General features: G+C 44.4%; 1 long non-coding RNA gene across 2 annotated transcripts in view; it reads left to right on the plus strand.

Moving 5' to 3' along the window:
- The window catches only part of LOC106728812, a 146,115-nt gene that overhangs the window by 54,832 nt on the left and 68,857 nt on the right, over positions 1 to 22,426 (plus strand). The window lies entirely within an intron of this gene.

The following is a 22,426-nucleotide window of genomic DNA, read 5'->3' on the forward strand; positions in this document are numbered from 1 at the left end:
TTTACCGCTTCCTACCACCTTCCCCCTCTGGCAACCGTAAGTTTGTTTTCTATGTCTGTGAGTCTTTTTCTGTTTTGTAAATAAGTTCATTTGCCCTTTTTTCAGAGTCCACATATGAATGATATCATATGGTATTTGTCTTTCTCTTACTGGCTTACTTCACTTGGAATGACAATCTCCAGGTCCATTCATGTTGTTACAAATGTCATTATTTTATTATTTCTTATGACTGAATGGCATTCCATTGTGTAAATATACCACACTTCTTTATCCAGTCATCTGTCGATGGACATTTAGGTTGTTTCTATGTCTTGGCTATTGTAAATAGTGCTGCTATAAACATTGGGGTGCGTGTATCTTTTCGAATTAAAGTTCCCTCTGGATATTTATCCAGGAGTGGGATTGTTGGATCATGTGGTAAGCCTATTTTTAGTTTTTTGAGGGACCTCCATACTGTTTTCCATAATGGCTGCACCAAACTATATTCCCACCAGCAGTATAGGAGGGTTCCCTTTTCTCCACACCCTCTCCAGCATTTATCCTTCGTGGACTTTTGAATGAGGGATTGTTTATTTTCCTTTTCTGCTATTTCATTGTTGGTGTAAAGAAATGCAACTGATTTCTGTATGTTAATCTTGTATCCTGCTACCTTGCTGAATTCTTTTATTGGCTCTAGTAGTTTTTGTATGGAGCCTTTAGGGTTTTCTGTACATAGTACTTTTGACTTTAAATTCCACTATGATGTTAGTATCTGTATTTACCTGCTTTCTCTTTTGAGTGTATCTGTTTGCTATCTCTTTGTCCATTCCTTTATTTTCTTCAAGTATGTCATTATTTTAATATAAAGTACACATGCTTATTATAGAAATATAAGAAATACAGAAAAGTATAAAGAAGAAATTAAACTACCAAAAATTCTACTATCTAAAAATAACTGATGATTACATTTGGTTGGCATCATTTCAGACAGCTCTCTATGCATATATAGTAAGAAGGATCTAGATAAAGACAAAGACAGAGAGATGAAAACAGTTGTATAAGGATGGTATCATTCTATATTTGACATATTTTTAACAACAAATACTGCTTTTAATTTTAAGTGATTTCACAGAAACGTTTAGATCAAACTACTTCAGGTAATTGTTTCTTCCCTACAAGGGAAATAAGTTCCTAAAAGATGTCACTAAATTAAGAGATTTTAAGAAATTGGAGACATTATGGGTTTTTAAAAAATGCTAGTTTCCAGATGGACAGGATTGGTTGATAACTTGCTAGGAAAGATAAGGAATTAGCAGTTAGATATATCCTCCATCCTCACCTCTCCTTCCACCCAGGTTTGATACTTACATTATTTTAATTTTGTCAGTGTTGTCAGAGTTTGCAACAATTGCATTCAGCATTGTGAAACCATAATTATCTCAGATGTTTATAGCACTCCTACATGTAAGTGAATTCTGTGCTCCCCATCAGACCGATGTCTATGGCTTCAGAGTAACAGGGCTCTTTATTTCAGTTCATCCTTTAGTGAGCCAGCTTTCACCACCAAGTAGACTGCTCGAAAGGGCTCATAGATGCTGTATTTTCTGAGTACTTTCATGTCTGAAAATGTGAGCTCTTGCCTTTATACTCAAGCTCCAACGTGGCTGGGTGGAAGCCACTTGGATCATATTCCTTTCCCTTGTAGACATTTCTCCTTTGTTCTGGCACTGATTGCTGCTGGAAAGACATATGAAACCTGCCCTATTTTTCGCCTTGTAAATGAATTTCTTTTTGTCTTGGATGTAAAAAGATTTTTTTTTTTTAATTTTCTAAGCTTAATAGTTTAGCCAGAATGTGTCTGAAGGTTTAGTGTTATAGAATTTTCTACTAAGTGGAATGTATTTTCAATCTTGCAGATTTAGTCTTTGTTCAAATACTTGTAGGAGTTCATTTTAGAAATATAGACCTCTCGTTCATTTGGAATTTATTCTTGTCTTATGAGGGATGGATCCAATGTTATCTTTTTCCTAATGACTATTCAGGTGTTGTTTGGGGCATTTTGAATTTAAGTGCTGATGGAGCATGCAGGTGAAGTTGTCTGCAGGGCCACTGTCAGATCGGGGCTGAAGAGGAGGGGTCAGGGACAGAGGTACTGATTTGAGGGTTATAGTGGGGATGTCCATACAAGAAGACAAATGGGACTGATAGGTGTCAAAAATCCAAAAATGGCTAAATTAAACCCACCAAATCAATAAACAGTAGTTAGTAAGAGTTTATTGTGTGTATAAGAACAGCTTGTGAACTGGGAGCTTTTAAATTCAAAGACTTAAATGGAGCTCAGGTGCATGACCTTATAGGATGGCTAATAAAGTGACAGTGAGGAAGTTGTTTAACCTTTACAATGACTGGTTATTATAACAAGGGTCTCCAGACAGCAGGGAATGGGTTATAAAAGTGATCCTCTCATACCATTTTTGAAAAGCTGACTTAAGTTTCCTTTACACGTTTACAGGAAGTAGACCAAGTTTTGCTTGTTTTGGAGAATAAACAAAATTAAATGTCACTTATGTGGCTTATGTGGTTTTGTCTGTTCAGGGAATTTTCAAGACTGGTCTCCCTTTTGAATTTAATTTCAACAGTTCCCCGCTAAGGTTGACCTTATGGGATCAATAAAGCCCCTTGAATATTGCCAAAGCTTTGACTGGAGCTTCCAGTCAATCAGTTTTCCATTAGAACTGTAGAAATTCAGCAGAGTATGAACACCTAGTATAGCATTACTCTCAGTTATCACCATTGATGGAGCCGGGAAGGAATCACATATCATTGTTCTGTTAGTTGAGTTGTCAGGACAGATGGTCCTGAGTCGCTGTTGCATTATCATCATAGACATGGAGGTCATATCATTGAGTTCATCCAGTTGTCTAATCCTGAGGGATACCATTTGGTACATGAATGGCTGCCAAAAGGCAGGATGAAAACTATAAGGAGAAAATAGCCAAGGATTGAAAAGTTCCCCAGAGCAGAGATTCCCAGGAGCCCAGATTTAACTAATTAAATAAATTTAAAAGTTATCATCAGATTCAGGTTTTACCTTTCCAAGTCAATCTATATATTTTTTTGATAATGTGTAATTAGCTTTCATTTTTTTCTGAGTTATTCACATAGGTACAGCACGATGTCTGAACAATCACACGTCCTCATGATTGCTTAGGATGTTCATGAGGATGTTTTATTTCAGGAGACAGTGTTACAGGTGGGCGCCCACCTAAATTAGGCCTCTATGCGGTGTGAGAAATCAGGTCATTGAATAAGAAGCCTTTCTATGGAATCAAAAGAAAAACAAAAGTTACTAGTTAGAGCAAATTATAAATGCAGTTTCTGAGTTTGGAAAGCAGAAGTTGAGAAAATTTCTAGATTTGAGTTAGGACCATCTTTAAATAATGGAATGAGGATGGTTGTTTCAATCTCATGGATTTTCCTGGTTTGTAGTTTGACTGTCTTTGGTGGTGGTATCAGGTGTTCTGGTAAACTCTCTTGAGTGGCCCATGCAGCAACAGGCATGAAGGTTGTCCATGCATGATCTGTTGTGGAGATTTCTCTGAGGTTAACAGGTAGATTACAAAACCTCAAAGACAGGACTGAATCTGATAATGGGTACACAATAGTTTTCTACTGAAACAGAATTTTTTTTTACAGTCACCCCATTTTTATCAAAGGTAATTACAATGAAACTAACTTGTAAAGTAAGTCTAGTCTTACTAAACTTGGCTTGGTTATTTTATACATTTATGGTAAGAATAGTCATTCTGTGTATGACACTCCAATATGACACTCCAGTCAAAGCTTTGGTAATATCCAAGGGGCTTTATTGGTTCCATAAGGTCAACTTTAGTTCCTTAAAATTGCCTGGTAGTAAGGAATCTCAAGATTAGGTCTTTAAAATTCTCATTAGGCTAAAAAGCCAGTTAAAGACTTGTCCAATTGTGTCCTGTTACAAGAACAGGTTCTTTTTGGACTTACGTAAATATACATACTGTCCTGAAAAATAATAATATTTGATAAGAGTTTCTGAATTCTGGAGGGATCAGGTAGGGAGAAAAACACAAATGTTTCAACTTTTGTTTACAAAATTATATTTTACCAAATTGCTGTAGTTGTAGGTAGCTTAAAAGAGAAGACAAAAATGGGTTCTGGAAGATATAACATTAAAAAACCAGCAATATTTTAAATTAAGTCATAAAAATTATAATCATCTTTATCAGTTCATTGTTTTCCATGTAATTAATTATTTTGCTTGATTTTGGGTCAACAGTTTTATGAATCAGTTTTCCATTGGAATTTTAGAAATATTTACCCAATTCAGTGATATGATTTTTAAAGGTTTGAGAAACTCATTTTCTAGAATACCTGTCAGGGTCATTTCCATGAGTATCTTTGAAGATGAAGCATTTTTGCCTGATGTTGGTTGTAAATACTTTCAGAGAGGAATCAAGAGTAAAACAGTAACTGCCTGAGAGCGACAAAAATTAAAAATGGCTGTGGTTAAAGGTCTGGTGAGAATTTATTTTAAAAAATTATGCAACTGATGAGCAAATTTGATTAATTTTGTGATACACAATATTTTAAGATAATAGATGGAATTACGATTGATAATATTATAACAGGATAAAACAGAAAAAGCTGTAAGTTTGCATTATATTTAATGTTAACAATTCTGAAGACATACATGTTTTTATTAAATCAATAAACTTAAACTAGCTTTTATTTATCAAATATTAGGTACACAAATCCCAGATTATGTGAACCTAAATGGAAAACATTTGAGTTAGTTTCTACAGTTCTGTTTTAGCAGTACTTAATTCATGTAAGCTTTTATTTTTCTTTAAGCCAATTAAATAGAATTCTTTAACAAAAACTTGTATACATAATATACATACATACATAGGTATACATAAATAGAGAGACACAAACAGAAATCTCATAGCTTTTGTTTTAAAATTTTAGCCATGTCTCAGGTACAGTAATGCAAAACTTGAAAGAATGGCTGGATCCAAATTGTATTTCTGGCAGATAGACTAAGATTACCTGCTCAAATGGTGTTAAGCCAAATCCCTAAAGTGACCCTTTCCTCTTCACCCTACTCCTCTCAGGTCCTTTGAAGGATGTCCAGTTTTTAAAGCCCTGTGCCTCCAAGCCTGGTCTCATTAATGAGTCCTTGACAGGCTCATGTGTGTACATTAGCACCCTGGTGACCTGAAGACTCCATGTAATTGTTTTATATATACATGAGAATACATAAATGCCAGCATTTTAAATAATTTGATAAAGTCTTTGTAGCCACTCAAAACAAACAAACAAACCAAAAAGAACAAAAAAGATTACCTGCTTAGATGGCCAAAGTGTTTTACTAAAATTTTAAAATTTGTGCACTGTAAAGATTCTTTTAGAGAAACTATTTTTGGAGTCATTTTGCCTTTCAGAAGCTTCTTAATGCCAATCAAAGAATGCATTCCCTTGTCTCCGAGAGGTTTGGGATCCTCTCTTTTCAAAGGTGCCCCTTAAGGTGGATTATCTTATCTAAGTTAAAGTTTCCTCAGAGTGGCCACTATAATTCCAAATTATCCAAACTTTCACCCATTTTCCAAAAAGGTACGAGATCCTGGCTTGTAGAGTATACATACAGGAAGCAGGAGTTTTTGAAGGAGGTGGAGAAAGTTTTAGACCAGGTAGAACCCATCTTTGACTTTCGATTCACTAAGATCTCTTTGACTGTGAGGGGCCTTTTGTTTCCATAGATGTTCCAAAACACAGGAAATTGCGTATGCCTCCCCATCCCCCACCCCCCACCTTTGGAAAAGATTAGGGTCACTTACCAAGAAGCTTCAATAAACAAAATACAGGTATGCACAATAAAGTCAGAGAGCCCAAAACACAAAAAGGGAGCACAGCTCAGATTCAAGAGACCTGCACAGGAGCTCCATGCTTGGTGAGAAAGCAATGAGCTCAGAGGGCACTGTGGATTCCACAGCTTGATCTGCTCACCAACCTCATAGTTGCTGGGGTGAGGCTGGAGGCTCCTTTGGATCCCACCTCTAACACCAGAAACTGTCAAAAATCCAGAAATAACAAAATTAAACCCACCAAATAAAAAATAGTATTTAGAAAGAGATTATTATGCATATAAGAACAGTTCGTGAACTGGGAGCTTTTAAATGCGAAGACTGATATGAAGCTCAGGCGCATGATATTATAAGATGGTTTATAAAGTAAAAGGGGGGAGTTTAGTTTTTACAATCATTGATTATTACTATGAGGTTTTCCAGAGGGATGGGTTAAAATTGATTACCTCATATCATTTTAGGAAGATAACTTAAATTTCTTTTATGATATCAGAGGTTCATATAAGAAGTGGTCCAACTGAAGTTTTGCAGAATAAACTAAATTAAATTTCATTTATGTGGCTTAAATGGTTTTGTCTGCTCAGGGGATTTTCATGTCTGGTCTCCATTTTGTATTTAAACACAGGAAAGAATATGTCAATGCCAACATAAACCAAGATCCAAACCTTGGGAAACTTGTTCATTTGGGGAATGCAAAGAAGGAAAGAGAGGGACGGGTTTGAAGAGGTAGGAAAAATGTCAAGCAGCGTTAAGGAAGCCAGGGCAAGGGGATTTGAAGGAGGAGGGAATCAGCAGGGCCAAAGGTACCACAGAGATGGAAGAGGATGAGGACTAAGAAAAGACCATTGGATTTGGTCCTGAAAGACTGGCCTCCATGGGAAGGGAAGGTCAGGAGCCAGGTGTAAAGGGAAAAGGAATGAGCAAATGGCAAGTGCCACAGCTTTTTCCAGAACTGTGTGGAAGCAGAGGAGAAGATATAGCTGTTCAAGACTTACTAGATGGAGGGAATGTTTATTTTAGGCAGGAGACGTTAGTAGTTTAGTAGAATCATGGAAGGGGTCAGGGAAAGGAGAGGTGGAAGACAAAGAAAAGGAGCACCTGGGTGACCCCCATTCCCCCGTCTATGTTCCCCAGGCTCCCAGTCCTCCTGCCCAGCTTGGAGAAGGGCCTGGTTCTCGAGGTGGGTAGCAACATGGTTTTGTTTTGTTTTGTTTGTAAAAATAAATAGTAATGAAAGGAAAATCTTCGCAGGCCATGGAAGCCAACTGGCAAGACAATCCCCAAAGGGCAGTTTTAAAATTGCTCTTGGCAGAAGCACTGCTATGAGAAAAAAAAAATAGTGTGACCTATAATGAGGAAAACACACACTGGGGTTAGTAAGTTCTGGGATGATTGTTTCAAAATTCAATATCACAATCAGTGTATTCTGAGTCTTGTGAAAAGATAAACACTTGGGAATAGTAAGGTCAATTTAAGGAAAGGACTGTGAGCTATGAAGACATTAAAATGAAAAGAAAAGGCATTTTATTGGTCCAGGAAAAGACAATTTGATCAATGGAACAGAAAAGAAAGTCTGGAAACAAACCCATGTACATATGAGAATTTAATATTTGCTAAAAAAAAATACCATTTCAATGCATTAGGTAAGGAAACATGACTTGGTGTTGGAATAATTGGTTATCCACTAAGAAAAAAAAGTTGTAACCCTACCTCATACCAGTCACAAAAGTAAATGAGAGATGCTTAAAGACTGAAATCATTTTAGGTGCTATAAATACATTAGGAGAAAAGGCAAAATAAGGAGGGGGAAAGAGAAGGCCTTCTACACAAGGCACACACACACACAAGTAAGACAAAAAAGAAAAATAGGAAGTCTCATAAGTTGAATACAACATTAAAAAAAAAAACACTTGTAAATGACAAATGACAAATAACAAGTGACAATGAAGAGAACAGGAAAATGACAGGGTTTGTCTTGGATGATAAGGAGGAAGCTGGCCTCCTCTGGCTGTGCCCAGCCCCGCTAAATTTCCCCCAGCAATGACTTTCCTGTCCTTCGAGGAAGGATCTGGGTGGGCCCACCTATTCCAGACCCCACCCTGCTGCCCCTCACTGAGCAACTCTAATGAGCTCTGCCCCGAGGACCAGTTCTGACTTTGAATCCTGTGCAGCTGGTAGGAGGGCCCATCAGGAAACAGCAGCCCTAGAATCACAAGGTCTGCCTTTCTGAGAGCTTTGCCCCTTTAGCATTTCCTGAGGGTCCTTTTCTCCTCCGTCTCCTCTACCGTCTGCCCTGAACTGCTGCAAAAATGAAATAAAGCCTTTGCGAGCAAATCTAGCCAGTGTGTGCCTGGCGAACATGAGGTCTGGGTAAGCTGGATGGAGGGACATGAGAGCTGGAGGCTGACTTGGAGATCCTCTTGGGACCCATTTTCAGATGAGTTGAGTTCTGGAGAGGTCGTTGATCAACATCCCTCTTCTAAGTGTCCACCATGTACGAGGCATTGTTCTCAGCTTGGGTTGGGTGTTAAGCAATGGTGAAGATGGACAACTCTGCCCCATGGGGCTGGTGAGGGGGACAAACAAAATCAAATGCAAAGAAGAAGAAAAGTGGCTTTCAGGATAAATGTCAAAGAGAACTTTCACGTGGTGTGATGTGGAGTGGTTGGTGGCAGGTGGGTAAGTCAAGGATGCTCTTGATCTCCCAGCTAAGACTCAAATGAGGAGAAGCTAGATGGACAAAGAAGGGGAGTGGGCTGGGCCAGGGAGCAGCCTGGCTGAGGTCTGGGCTGGGCTGAGTTGGTGTGTCTGGTTAGTGGGAAGAAAGGCAACCTGTAGTAGGTGGGGAGGAGCTGGTAGGGGTGTGGCTGGCAGGCAGGCAGAGCGTTTTAAGCCAGGGAAGGACCTGGGATGTTTCTCTGAATGTGATGGAGAGTCTGAAGCAGGGATTTGATTTGACCTCTAGGGCAGCAGAAGCGGAAGCCAGGAGACCACTTGGGAGGCTGCTGCATGTCCGGGTGGCTTGGCTGTCATGACAGTGGAGGGGGAGGGAAGAGGTCTGGCCCGGGATGTGATGTGGAGGGATGGCCAGTGGGACTTGCAGGTAGTGGGCTGGGCAGTAAACGGTAAGAGGAATCCGTTGAGGTCCCAGGTCTTTGCCTTGCAGATCCCCCCTGGACAAAGCGAGACGCACCATCACAGCATTCTGCAGTCAGTGCTGGCTCGAGCCAGGACTGTGACACCCCTTGACCATCTGCTGCTTGCTCCTGCCCTCCAGGACTCTGCTGGCCTCCTGAAAGTTCCATCCCTTAAGTGGAAGCTCTGTAATAGAAGAAACTAATCCAGGTCCTGCACTAATAGGAAAGGGAATGTGTGTGTATTTATTTGTGGCCTTTGGTCAATTTAGCTTTTCTCCAAATATTTTCTAGGTGACAGTGATATTGTGGAATGCTCTGCACTACAGCTGCCTGCTACATCCTCCTTGTCGGGTCTATAAACATATCATATTTAAGGCTCTGAGAAGTCCTGTAGCCAGGATACCTGTTTATCTTTCCCAAACTCCGTTTACCATGGAACCCCTTTTACTGACCCTGTGTTGGCATCTTAAGGATCTGTACTCTGCAGATAACACTTGGGGACACTGAGCTAATCCATTATTGCCCCAAGTAGTAAAGCCTAAGGCGGGGTAAAGGTAGGCTTGTGGTGAAAGATGGTCCCCTGAATTGTGCCCCGTTCCATATGCTAGAGTATAGAGCCACACCAATGTCCTGAGTGGGAAGGAAAGATGTTTCTCTCTCTACCCTGAATCATACTGTGTCCTGTCAGCCCTGCAACTTGAGCCCCAGGGTTGCTTGGAGAAAGTTCCATTGGCTTCCATCTGTACCATCTCTTCATAGGCCCACTTGTTCTGAGGTAGGCTGGAGAACCAGCTTCAGGTCATCTCTGACTCTGCCCCTAAATTACCCTGAGCTGGTGCCCATACCTCCTTAGAAGTCTAAATCATGCAAATAGACATACTGGGGTGCAGGGTGACCACAGTTCATCAGAGGCAGCCAGGACTCGGGCCAAGTGCATGCAGGATGCATCTAGCACCCACAAGCGTCAGTCCAGGAAGGATGTGGTGGCAACCATGGGATAGGGTGACAGTGTCCGCTGGGTGGATTGTGTGTGTTGGCTGGGGTGGCTGAGGGCTGAGCGGCAGTGAGCAGTCCTTATTTCTGGCCTCTAATTCTTGCATCGTGTTCACATTCCTTCCCTTAAGTCCCTCTGGGCCCTGTCTGGTGGCACATGAGGACACAGAGAAGATGCTCCTTGGAGTGGAGTCAGCCCCTGCCCGCTCCAGCTGGTCCAGCTCCCACATCTAGGGCTTGGTTCCACTCCAACATCAGGGAAAAGCGCCTCAAAGTCCCTTAGGCCCACCGTTGCTGGTTGTGAGACATCTAGAACAGAAACCTGCAATTACACCCTCCAAGAGGCTGGGAAGAAGCCATCCTGAGGTTCAGACAGGAAACCCACAGCCCCAGATAGTCTCCCTGTGCTCCTCACACAGACCTGCCAAGCAGGCAGGGTGAGGTTACTTACCTGGCCCAGGCAGAGGAAGCAGAAGTTCAGGGAGTGATGCAGTGGCTTGGGCAGGGCTGAAGCTGGAGTCAGACCCGGGCTCTCTACCCCCGACCCAGAGCACTCCTTGTGCAGGTAGAGGATTCAGCTAATGTGGAAGTTGTGTGAGGTTGTGGGCCCCCCTGGTCTCATGTGACTGAGTGGGCAGCTCCTGGAAGAGGGAGTCATGAGCTTGCATGACCTGTGGCTTCCAGATGGATCCCTTAACTTGCACAGGTAGTGGGTGCAGGGAAGCACCCTTAGCCTGAGTAAGTATTATTCGCAGTGTCCATCTTCAAAAAGAACACATTTGCTTAGACCCTCTTGAAGGAAATACCACAACAAAAGAAACTGGGTATGGGGTCCGTGAATGAGCCCTGGACCCAGCTTCATACTGCTTCTGGGTATACCCACAAATGGCTGTGTGACCTTGGAGAGATCACTTACCCTCTCTGGGCTTCAGTTTCTAGAACCAGCAAATGGCAGCAATATTTGTCCTAAGCACTATACAGAACTATTTCGAGGATCAAAGACAGAAATGGATGTGGAGGCATCCTGCAATCTGTACAATGGACAGCATTTTCTTATTATTCAGGAGCCGGAAGGCACGGAGCCAGTGTTTTCACAGCATCCCCTGCCCCCAGCCTGCCCCCAAGTCCATTAAAATCAACTTAGAACTTCCCAGCGGGATGATTTCACTTCTTGATTGTCTGGAAGCCTGACTTAATCTTTTCTTCTGCTGGCTGATCTAGGGTGGTTTTCAGAATGTAAATTTGCCCACAAATTGTAAACAAGTTCGGGCAGATCAGCTCCAGGGGAGAAGGTAGTGGTGGGATTGGGTTGAACTTGCTGGGGATATTACGGTGTGCAGTCTCAGGAGATTTACGCCATCCTTGCGATGCTTCCTTACTATACACAGATGATGATACTAGAGAGAGCCTCTCTGTAGGAACAGGACTAATTATGTTGCTCTAGAAAGTGTTTCTCAAAGTGGGTTCTCTTAAGATACTCAGGGATAAAGGGTTTGTTCCCTGGTCATATCTCTTTGGCAAGCCTCTGAATCTGCATACTACCTCATCCTCTTAACAATGACCAGTGAGCACTTCTCTTTTTAAAGGCTCTGAGAAGCCTAGAACTTTAATTTGATATTTTCCAAACTTACTTTGCTGGGGAACCCCAGCCTATATTTCAGCCCAAGAGCAGGGGTAGGGGAGGTGTCAGCGGAGGCAATCTGGACCAGCTGCACACACAGGATTTAACAACAGCCTGGCTTAGTTGGGATCAGGCTTGGCTGGGAAGCCCAGGCCTTCAGGTCTCAATGAGCACGTGCTGGCCTCCAGCTGTAAGCAGCTTACGGGCTGGCCAGAGATGGAACTGACCTTCATGTCAGCTGGTTCACGGAGGCTCTGGGGCGGAGGGAGGGTTTAGCGTCCTCCCAGAGACAGTCTGGGATGGATCCAGGACTGGAGTCAGGGAGGTCACTGCGCCAGGTGCAAGGGTCTAGTGGCAACAGTAGCTTGGTGCCAGTCTGGCTGTGTGTTCAAATCCTACCTCCACCATCGATGAGCTCTGTGAGTTTGGGCAAGTCCCTTCCACTCTATATGTCTCTTGTTCTTCATTTGAAAAGGAGGTTGCTGATAATAGTACCTGTCCCATCTAGCAGTAGGAGCTCTGAGGGCTTCAAAAATTGCCAGCTGTTATTTTAATGCAAACCTCTTTTTTTCTTTCTCCTTCGCCTTTGAAGCCGCTTCCTCCTCAGGTGCCTCTCTGTCATGCTGGGGGTGGGGTGGGGTGGGGGGAGTCAGCCCATTGAGGGCAGCTGAGGGAGGTGCCACTTTAGAAATCAGGGCCTGACATGGTCGGGAACCAGGTGCTGGGCGCAGGGGCGGGGGCTTACGCCAGCTCTCCTCAAGCTCCCGCAGCCCCCTCTTGCAGATTTAAGTCTGATTCGGGTCAGCTGTGTTGCTGGCTAAGCACTCTTAAGAAAACTCACAGGCTTTCTGACGTGGAGGTGGGGGAGACTGAGCAGCCTCCCCTGGACAGGCTGGCAGGCTCTCAGCTCCGGCCAGACAGGTCCATACCCAACCCCCACCCGCTCACATCTCGGGGGACCTTCACTGTCCTGTTGGCCAGTGGCCCATGGAGAAGGACACTGGAAAAGAGGTGAGAGGCTCTATTCTTGTGGTTTCTGGTCATTGGGGCAGCCCTGTGCTGGGGCAGGAGGATCTAAAGGGGAAAGTCTTTGTCGACCAAAATGTTGTCATCCAAGTGCCCAGAATTCTGCCATTGGAAAGAATCTTTGGATTAAGGCCCCTGGGGCTCCAAACGGATGCTTAATGTACGTATGTGGCCCGAGGCAGGCCTCAGGTGCAGTACAGTATCGCTGTAGCTGCAGGGGGCGGGGTGGGGTGCTGGATCAAAAGAACAGGCAGTGGGTCAATGCTGAGAACAGTGCACAAGAGTGAGAGATGGTGCAGGCTTAAGAACAGAGCTGGGTGGAACGGGGGGTCAGGGGGCTAGGAGGCCAGCATTCCAGCTGTGCCATTATTTTCAAGGTGAAAACGACCCGGTATGGGTCAGATGGGAGTCTATCATGGGTAAAGGGAGAGAGTGGTTCAGACCATCCCTAAGGCTGGCGGATGATGGTAGGCGTCTGGGGGGGACACACTTGGTCAACTCCCAGTTTTTCTGCTTCTCTGTGGTTTGAGGCGCCAGGACAATGAAGCACTAGGGTGGAAGTGATAAGACGTTGCCAGTGGGAAGTGACAGAGGTCTGAGGGAAGCGCTGGGGAAGGCACGGGAGGCTCCGCGAGCCCTGGCTACGGCCCAGCGCCCGCGCCCCGCTCCGTCCGGCCGGAGCCCCTCGGGGCAGTGACGGTAGCGGCGGGGCGGCGGCGGGGGCTCGGGTTTCCCGGGGTGAGCAGTGGCCCGAGGCCAGCCAGTCTCCACTTGTCTCTCCTTGTGCGCCTCAGGGAGGGGGGAGGGGGCAGGGGGCTTCTCCTCCCTCCGCCCGCCGAGTCTGCCCTCGCCTGACCCTTCCGCATCCCCTTTTCTCCGCCGTTTGTCTTCCTCCCCCATCTCCAGCCAGGAGACCCACGACCCAGTGTTCCTCTCCCCGTTCTGTCTTCACCCGCTTCCCTCCCGCACTCTTCGCTCCTCCCCGCAGGAGATGGTTTGGTGATACAGGCAACCACTCTCCCGACTCGACTCGGGGCGCCGTGGGGCTGGGGGCTGCTGCTGAGCAACTCTTAACACAGCTGTTCTGGACAACCCCGGTGACATGAATGTGACATCCCTGCTTAGCTACCACAAAGAGACATCCACGGAAGCTTGGGTTCTCCTGGGCTTGGCAGAAATGGGGCTGACTTTTCTGGGAAGAGCAGGACCAGGCCTACGCTGCGGTAGACAGACCTTGTTAAAGCTCTTAGTGCCACAAGTCCCGAGTCAGGATGTTTTGGGAGAGGGGTGTCCAAGGTTGGAACATTTTTGGAGGAGAGTCCTGGGAGGTTTCAGGAGTGATGTCTCCTTAGATGCCTTTTAGGGACGTCTGGGGTTCTATTTCAGCTTATCTTGCTCAGCTGTAAAAAGCATTCTGGGAGATCAGGGATGAGCTTTGAGAATTTGCAAAACATCAAGAGAAAGATAAAACCTTGACCTCTGGAATGGCAGACCACCCTGCTTCAGCCAGCAAGCCAGGGCAACTGCTTTCTGCCAGCTCAGCTGTTGGTGGAAGCCGTGATCTTGGGCAAACCATTTCCCTCTCTGGGTCTCAGAGTTCCAGGTAGGATAGAGGTTAGGCCCTCCAGGCTTCTAATGATAGGATTCCAGTGTGGACTGCCAATGGGGGTCTCTAATGCGCCCCTCCGGGCAGATCTTAGGCTCTGCATCTGTATGCACTGTTAAATTTTTCTTCCTTTAGAATTAACTAAACTCATAGGAATGTTACTGATAATTACCCTCCTTCTGTTTTTATCGTTACTTGAAGATTCTCACTAAGTATCTGGGGAATGAGGCCTGGCAGATGTGCAGGACTTGGAGGGTTGGATTCACTGTTGGAGACAGATCCCTGGAGCTGGCTCCTGAGGGGCCTGGGTGCCCCCCTGAGCACGCAGCCATCCATCACCTGGCCTATGTGTCCGGGAGCTTCTGCTTCCTTCCCTTGTTCTCCCCAGGGCAGGCACTTAAGCCATAGGAGATTCTCCCAGCCTGGAGCCTGGAGGAGGTGGCTGCAGGTGGGGTAGCCTGGGAGCATTGTGGGAAGGCTCAGAATGAGCCCTCGCCTGGAGCAAGGGTGTGGTAGAGGGCTGGGCTAAGAAGCCTTCAGCTGCAGTGTTGGGCATAGCATCCCAAGTAGGGGATAAAGATTTAGTGACAGTGGGCATCAGGCACTGCTCTAATCCTTTGAAGCCCATCTCAGAGCCCATCTCCTCTCTGCAAATCTCTCTGCAAGTAAGATAAGGAAAAAAAAAAAAAAAGCCAACACTTCCTTAGTTCTCAATGTGACTGTCTCCTGTAGTCCAGACCAGATGGTGTATGATTCTCTCTCATCTTGCATTTAATCATTTCGGGGCTTTTACCATGGGTTCCCGAATAGGATATGTCCCCCACCTGTATGAGAGGCAAAGGAGCCCCTTTCAGAAGTACCGAGGGATGTGCCTGTGGACTTGATGCTTACACATGCGCACTTCCGGCATCTCGCCCCTCTGCCCCGGCCTAGGGAGCAGAATTGTGTGTCGTGCTCACACCTCGCCCTCCCCTCCCTGTTCAGTTGTTCTCAGCACTTGTCTTTTCCTTGTGCCATTTGCTTTGTCTCACCTCTGCCAGCCTCTGGCTGGAAATTAGACACACAGAAGGAATTCTTTCTGTTGCATCTATTCAAGGAGAGAACGGCCCTCCCTGCTTCCTATCTGCACAGCTGTCTGCTGCTCGTGATAAGGCCACTGAGAGCCCTGGAGGACCCGGGGCTGCTGATGGTCAGACGTGTTCAGACACACTCAAGCAATTCTGATTTTCAGTACATTTTATTACTTTCTGACGCTTTATAAAATTAGAGCCACGCTAGTTCATTGATTCTCCGATGCTCATTCTGTTTAGTGTCTCTGAAGCTGGGATGTATCTTACTTAATTTAAGGCAGGCTTTTCCAGAGAGGGCTGCAATCACTTCTGTTGGGTACCTGGGGACCACTTTAGAGTCTTGGCTTCAGGGTTGTTTCTTGGACCACACATGTAGTGTGAATTCAGACTGCAAGCCTGTGTGAGGAGCAGCATGTGGTTCAAATATTCAGACTTCCTTCCCTTCACTCCACTCCGTGCCGGCGTAAACTTGAAGTCTCCTTGCTGTCCCCACCATGAGGCGGGGTCATCCCTTGTCACCGGTGTACTGGGCCCTGGGATGTCTCTAAGAGACCCTCTATTTGGGTTTCTGTCTCAGGGACACATGAAATAGTGTTTATCTTACCATTCCTGATAGCTTCAATTTGAAAAATATGGTTGTGGTTTCTCTATTAACCAGAATTCCCCATCTTCCCAGGACAGTTATGCTGTTAGTGGCTGCGGTCACTGAGAATTCTGCTGTGGACCAGCACATGGGTCGCCCAGGTGTTCTGAGTCTCCCTGGTGCCCGTGGGCTGGGTGGTTGAGAGCAAGCCCCACCAGGCAAGACCCACAGGGACTGGCCAGAGAGCTAGGCTGGAAGGAAGAGCCTGGAATCCATGCAGCCCCAGCCCCAGAGGTGGATGAGGGGAGCAAGATGGGTGGGAAGGGAACTCCTGTGTGTTAGTTCCATTCTTCCATGGAGCAGGAAACAGAGACTCAGCTCACATCAGGTGATGGGGTTTGAGCAGGGTGTTTAGCTGGCCGACAAATGGCTGCTTTGGTACCAATTTCTGGTCCATCAGCTGTGGCCTGCCTGGGTCACTCAGTACATAGCATGGAACCTCCTGTAACCACTTCTTCTCAGAAAGGGGCAGTATTACTGCTCAGGAAATATATTCACCCTAAGGTATAAACACAAGGCCCAGGCAGTTTCACATGTCCCCCTCCCTTGGCACTCTGAATTTCAGCCAAGGGTGTGGAGTTCACTGTGCTGACTTTTTAAAAACGTGTTTTTTTACTTAAAAAAAAGTTGAGCATGTAGCTGACCTAAAACACTATACTAGTTTCAGGTGTAGGCCATAATGATTCGAGATTTGGATATACTGTGAACGTGCTGGCTGCCCTTGTTCAGCTCGCCTTTTCTTAGATTTCTTAAGGCCCCTCAGCTGTGACCCAGCACTTCTGGAAATTCAACGGTGCCCACTTCCAAGGGGGTCTTCTTCATCATTTTGAAAAATGGCACAAATGGCTCTGTCATGAATCCATCCTATCAGGTCTATGATCCATCCAGAAACAATTGTATTCAAATGAGGGGATACAGACGTGTGTGCTGTGGAAAGGATGCTAACCCACAGTCTCCCCAAATATTACTTCAAATACCCTTGGTTTACTTTATTTGTTTATTATTGAAGTACCGTCAGTTACAATGTGTCAGTTTCTGGTGTACGGCACAATGTCCCAGTCCTGCATATACATAAATATATTCGTTTTCATATTCTTTTTCACTAACGGTTATTACAAGATATTGAACATAGTTCCTTATGCTATACAGCAGAAACTTTTAAAAAAATCAATTTTTATGTATAGTGGCTAACATTTATAAATCTCAAACTCCCAAATTTATCCCTTCCCAGCCTCTTTCCCCAGTAACCGTAAGACTGTTTACTGCATCTTTGAATCTGTTTCTGTCTGGTTTACTTTAATAACCTATTCTGATTTTATCTGATGTATACTTACCTATATGTTTCTTAAACATATTTCTTTTAAAATATGGCATTTTTTGATAATGCAAGAAACAGAAACATGTTATAAATATTTGGAAAGTAGGAAAAAAAGAGAAAAGTCACCCACCTCACCACTTATATACAGCATTGATAGTATTTTAAAAATATGTATAGCAAATACAGTAAAGAACACAAGCCATTAAGTATAGAGCTCAGTGAACTTTTACATGTGCACATCTGTGTTACCGCCACCCCCATTAAAATATAGAAGGTTCCCAAAGCCCTAGTATATGCCCTCATGTCCATTTCAGGAGATACTCCCTTCAAAGATAACCACGTTCTGACCTCTGTCATCATGGATTTGTTTTGCCTATTTTTTGAACATCATACAAATGGAATCACATAGTATGCAGTTTGATGTCTTTTTTCAAAGACATGAACCTGTGAGATTCGTCCATATGTCTATAATAGTTTGTTTTCACTGCTGCATAGTATTCCACTGTATGTATTTCACAGTTCCACCATCTTAATAGGAACACCATTAGCATTTTAATGGAATTATCTTTTTTCTGCATGTGTCTTTTTAAACATAGTTATAAAGCTGTGTACTACAACTTATAGTGTTTTTTTTGTCTCTTTATACTTAACATTTTTGAAACATTTCTATTTTTACCCTGTTCTGTGTTTTGGAGAAAAGCTGCTGCAGTTGCTTTGCACCCATGTAAAGATTTCTTCCTTTTTGTTCTAAAACAACCACTTAGAAAGATCCAAGGGGCTAAACACCACAGTATCCTTCATAACTTGGTCTGTCCCAACTCAGCCACTGTCTTTCCAGATGGAGGTCTTGTTTCCTCCACACAGTGGTGGGCTCAGGCCCACATCTGGGAGTTCACATCCATGATGGACATACAGACCCATGTGGAACAGAATTTCTCCCACTTGCCAGACTGTCTCTGCTCAGGGCAAATCCGCATGGTCTCAGGCTCTGGGCTGCCTATGGAGACCAAGAAGCAGACTTGGTAATGCTTGATGCATATAGTCAGTCCACAGCAAGGCTGGGACGCTGCTTAGTTGGTGGATGCTGCTGGTTCTCCCTGAAGATGCAGACTTAGAGCCCTGGGGGATAGTTTGCCTGGGGTCCCGGCTCCCACACGCCCTTGTTTCCCAGCTCCAGGCACATGGCAGCCCGGGTACGAATCTAAAGGCTGGCTGAGCTGTGCGTTCGGTTTCATCTGCTGTGGCCTTGGCTCCTGGGAACTTCACTTCTCTTTGCAAACTAGAAGTGCAGCGTGAGGAACAGCTCTGTGTGTGTGTATGTTAATAGCCAGCATAGCTTGCTCCTTACTCTTGGTATCAATGTGTTCCCTCATTCTGCAGTTTCTGATTTTATCTTGTCTTGTGTTTCTAAAAGGCTCTGGCATGTTCAAAGCACAAATCTAGCTTTTACTTCTGCCGGAGCCCCTTGCTTCTATAACAGCTTCAGGCCTCTTGAGTGTGTCTGCGTGTTGGCTGTGCCAAGACGGAACCAAAGCGTGGCTTTGGAGGACCCTGTCTCATTACTTTCCTTTGCGCTAACTTGTTGGGACAGGGCAGAACTGTGGGGACAGCGGATGTTGCAGAGCTTGGCAGATGGGGCCTTGTCTTCTTCCACTGGCCGTGTTCTGAAAAGTATTATGTCCACCTTGTTTCTTTACTGAGGTTCTTGCACTGGAGGCACCGGGGTGGAGGTGGCATCCCAGGCAGTGTGCCTGTCCCTGGGGAAGTACAGCTAGGGCGCAGGACACAGCTCTCCCCCGACCCCGCCTGTGCTCTGTGTCCTACCTGTGCCCACAGCCCTCAGACCTCACTGGTTATGGCCCCAGCATCAGCCGCTGTCCAGGAAAGCATGGAGGGGAGAGGACAAGCAGCTCCCGGCAGCCCTTGCTTGGCCGGCAAGGGAAATGTTGGGGGCAGCTGGGGACTCTCACATAAACACAGGGTCCAGAGTGAAGATGAGGAGCCCTTGGGCTCCGTGTCCATGACGGCAAAGTGTGGGGAGTACGAATGCAGCCCCATCTTCTCTGCTGCTCCACACTGGGTCCCCAGCCATCTCTCCCTGTGTCCTCATCTGGCAGGGGCCAGGCAGGGCTCAGCGCCTCGGTGGGGCCTGCAGTCTGTTGCTAGCAGCTCAGAGGCTGTGTGACACCAGACTCCCTAGGCTCTGGGCCTTTGCATCTGCCGTGTTTTTACTAAAGAGAAAGGGCAGTGTCCTTGGCCAGAGGGACCTGGAGCATTGGCTAGCAGGTGGAACAGACCTTTTGTCCCCAACCTGCAGCCCTAGGTTTCTTTACTACTGGCTCCTCCACTCCCTTCAATTCCTAGGAAGTGAGAAGGACCAAGAGTTTGTCCAACTTTGCTGAGAGAAGCGTCTTTGAGATGCTGTTGAGAAAGGAACCAAAGCAGCACAGGCCTGTGGCGCCACCTAGGGGAAGAAGTGTCCCTGGGCTTGCTGCTGTGCAGGTGGACCCCTCATTGCAAATCAACCCAATCTGTGAAAATGCAGGATTCACTTGAATAAAAGATGAGATGGAGAGAAAGGAAAAGGAGAGTCATTGTTCAATTCATAAAAATTATTTCAATTATTTCTCAATTGCAAAGGCATCCCTTTTAGGTTAGGGTATCTTCAAAAAATGTATTCTCCCATTCTTCATTTTAAATTATTCAATTTAGTGAGGAATTTACATCTTTTTCCATGAGAGTAGAAGAGATGGCACTTATTATGTAAAATGATAAACTTATAAAATAATTGAATCACTCTCCATATGGATAATACAGATATACTTGTTTTTATATTCTTATTCTCATTTAAATTTTTAAGTCATAAAAAGAAAAACCTAAGAGTCTTAATAGAAGAGAAAATTATTCTTTTCTTGTTTGAGTCTATCTAGGATGAAGGTCACTAATTCTTTAACTTTTCTTTTGAGATATAGTTGATGTACAATATTACATGAGTTTCAGGGGTTCAACAGAGTGGTTCACAATTTTTAAAGGTTATATTCCATTTACAATTATTATAAAATCTTGGCTATATTCCTTGTGTTGTACAATATATCCTTGTAGCACACTTATTTTATACATAGTAATTTGTATCTATTAATCCCCTACCCCTATCTTGCCCCTCCCCCATCCCTCTCCCCACTGGTAACCACTAATTTGTTCTCTGTATCTGTGAGTCTGTTTCTTTTTTGTAATATTCACTAGTTTGTTGTGTTTTTTAGGGTCTACGTATAAGTGATATACAGTATTTCTTTCTCTGTCTGACTTATTTCACATAGCATAATACCCACCAAGTCCATCCATGTTGTTGCAAATGGCAAAGTTTCATTCTTTTTTATGTCTGAGTAATATTCCTGTGTGTGTGTGTGTGTGTGTGTGTACACCGCTTCTTTATCCATTCATCTGTTGATAGACACTTAGGTTGCTTCCATATCTTGGCAATTGTAAATAATGCTGCTGTGAACCAACTGAGGTGCATGTGCATTTGGGTTTTTTGGATCGATACCCAGCTGTGGAATTGCTGGGTCATATGGTAGTTCTATCTGGTAGTTTTCTGAGAAACCTCCAGATTGTTTTCCATAATGGTTATAACTTACCTTTGTACCAACAGTGTACAATGGTCCCCTTTTCTCCGCATCCTTGCCAGCATTTGTTATTCATGGTCTTTTTGATGACAGCCACTCTGACAGGTGTAGGGTGTTACCTCATTGTGGTTTTGATTTGCATTTCACTGAAGATTAATGATATTGAGCATCTTTTCATGTACCTGTTTGCCATCTGTATGTCTTCTTTGGAAAAATGTCTATTGAAGTCTTCTGCCCATTTTTTAAATCGGTTTGCTTGTTTTTTTGATGTTGAGTTGTATGAGCTGTTTATATATTTTGTGATATTAACCCCTTATTTGTCATATCACTTGTAAATATTTTCCCCCATCCAGTAGGTTGTCTTTTTGCCGATAGTGAGGCTAATAGTTATTTATTAAATCCAATTTATATGCCAATGACTTTCATATCTAGCTCTATCCAAAATGCTAGACCCCTTCACCTAAGTGCCTGCTCAGCATCTCTGCTTGGATGTCTGAACTGAACTCCTGAACCTCCACTCAAACCTGCTCCACTTGCAGCCTTCCCATCTCAGTGTCCGAGGTGAAAAGCCCAGGAGCCATCCTTGACTCCTTTCTCTACCAACCACAGCTCTGCCTTCAGAATATAACCAGAGTCTGGCAGCTTCCCACCACTCTTCTGACTCTTGATCTTAGCTGCCGTCATTCTTGGCTTGGATGACTACTGTGATAGCATCCTATTCCAACATTGTGCCTCTACAGTTCACCTCAATAGAACAGACTGAGCTGTCCTTCAAATGTCAGTCAGGTGAAGCCTCTCCTCTACTCAGAAGCCTGCAGTGGCTCCCACTGTACTCAGAATAAAAGCCAGAGTCCCTGCAATGGTGTGTAAGGCCCTATGTGATACGCACCCAGGGTGCTTCCCTGACTCCTCTCCCACCTCTCTGCTCCTGCTCCCTCTGCTCCAGCCACACTGGCCTCCTTGCACAGCAGGCACGCTCCTACATCAAGGCCATGCCCTGGCTGTTTCTCTTAACCTTTCTTGGGTATCTGTGTGGCTGTCTCCTCTTTCAAGTGTTTGCTCAACTGTCAAGCACTCAACAAGTCCACTTCGACAAATTACTTAATCATCACCAATACTTTTTTTGTTTTTTTTTTTAATATATATATAACAGCCATCTTCTAAAAAACAAACAGAAAAACAGTAAAATTGGTGAGGATGTAGAAAAATTTAAACCCTTGTGCAATAATAGTGGGAGTGTAAAATGGTACAGCTGCTATGGAAACAGTATGGCAGTTCTTCAAAGTATTAATAGAATTATCATATTCAGGAATCCACTTCTGGGTATATGCCCAAAAGAACTGAAAGCAAGGCCATGAACAGATACTGGTACACCTATGTTTATAGCAGCATAAATTCACAATAGCCAAGAGGTGCCTCAAACCAAATGTCCATCGATGGATGAAAGAAAAACCAAAATGGGCTATATACATATAATGGAATATTATTCAGCCTTCAAAAAGAAAATTCT

The sequence above is a fragment of the Camelus ferus genome, chromosome 30 (assembly GCF_009834535.1).
Source record: "Camelus ferus isolate YT-003-E chromosome 30, BCGSAC_Cfer_1.0, whole genome shotgun sequence".
Taxonomy (NCBI): domain Eukaryota; kingdom Metazoa; phylum Chordata; class Mammalia; order Artiodactyla; family Camelidae; genus Camelus; species Camelus ferus.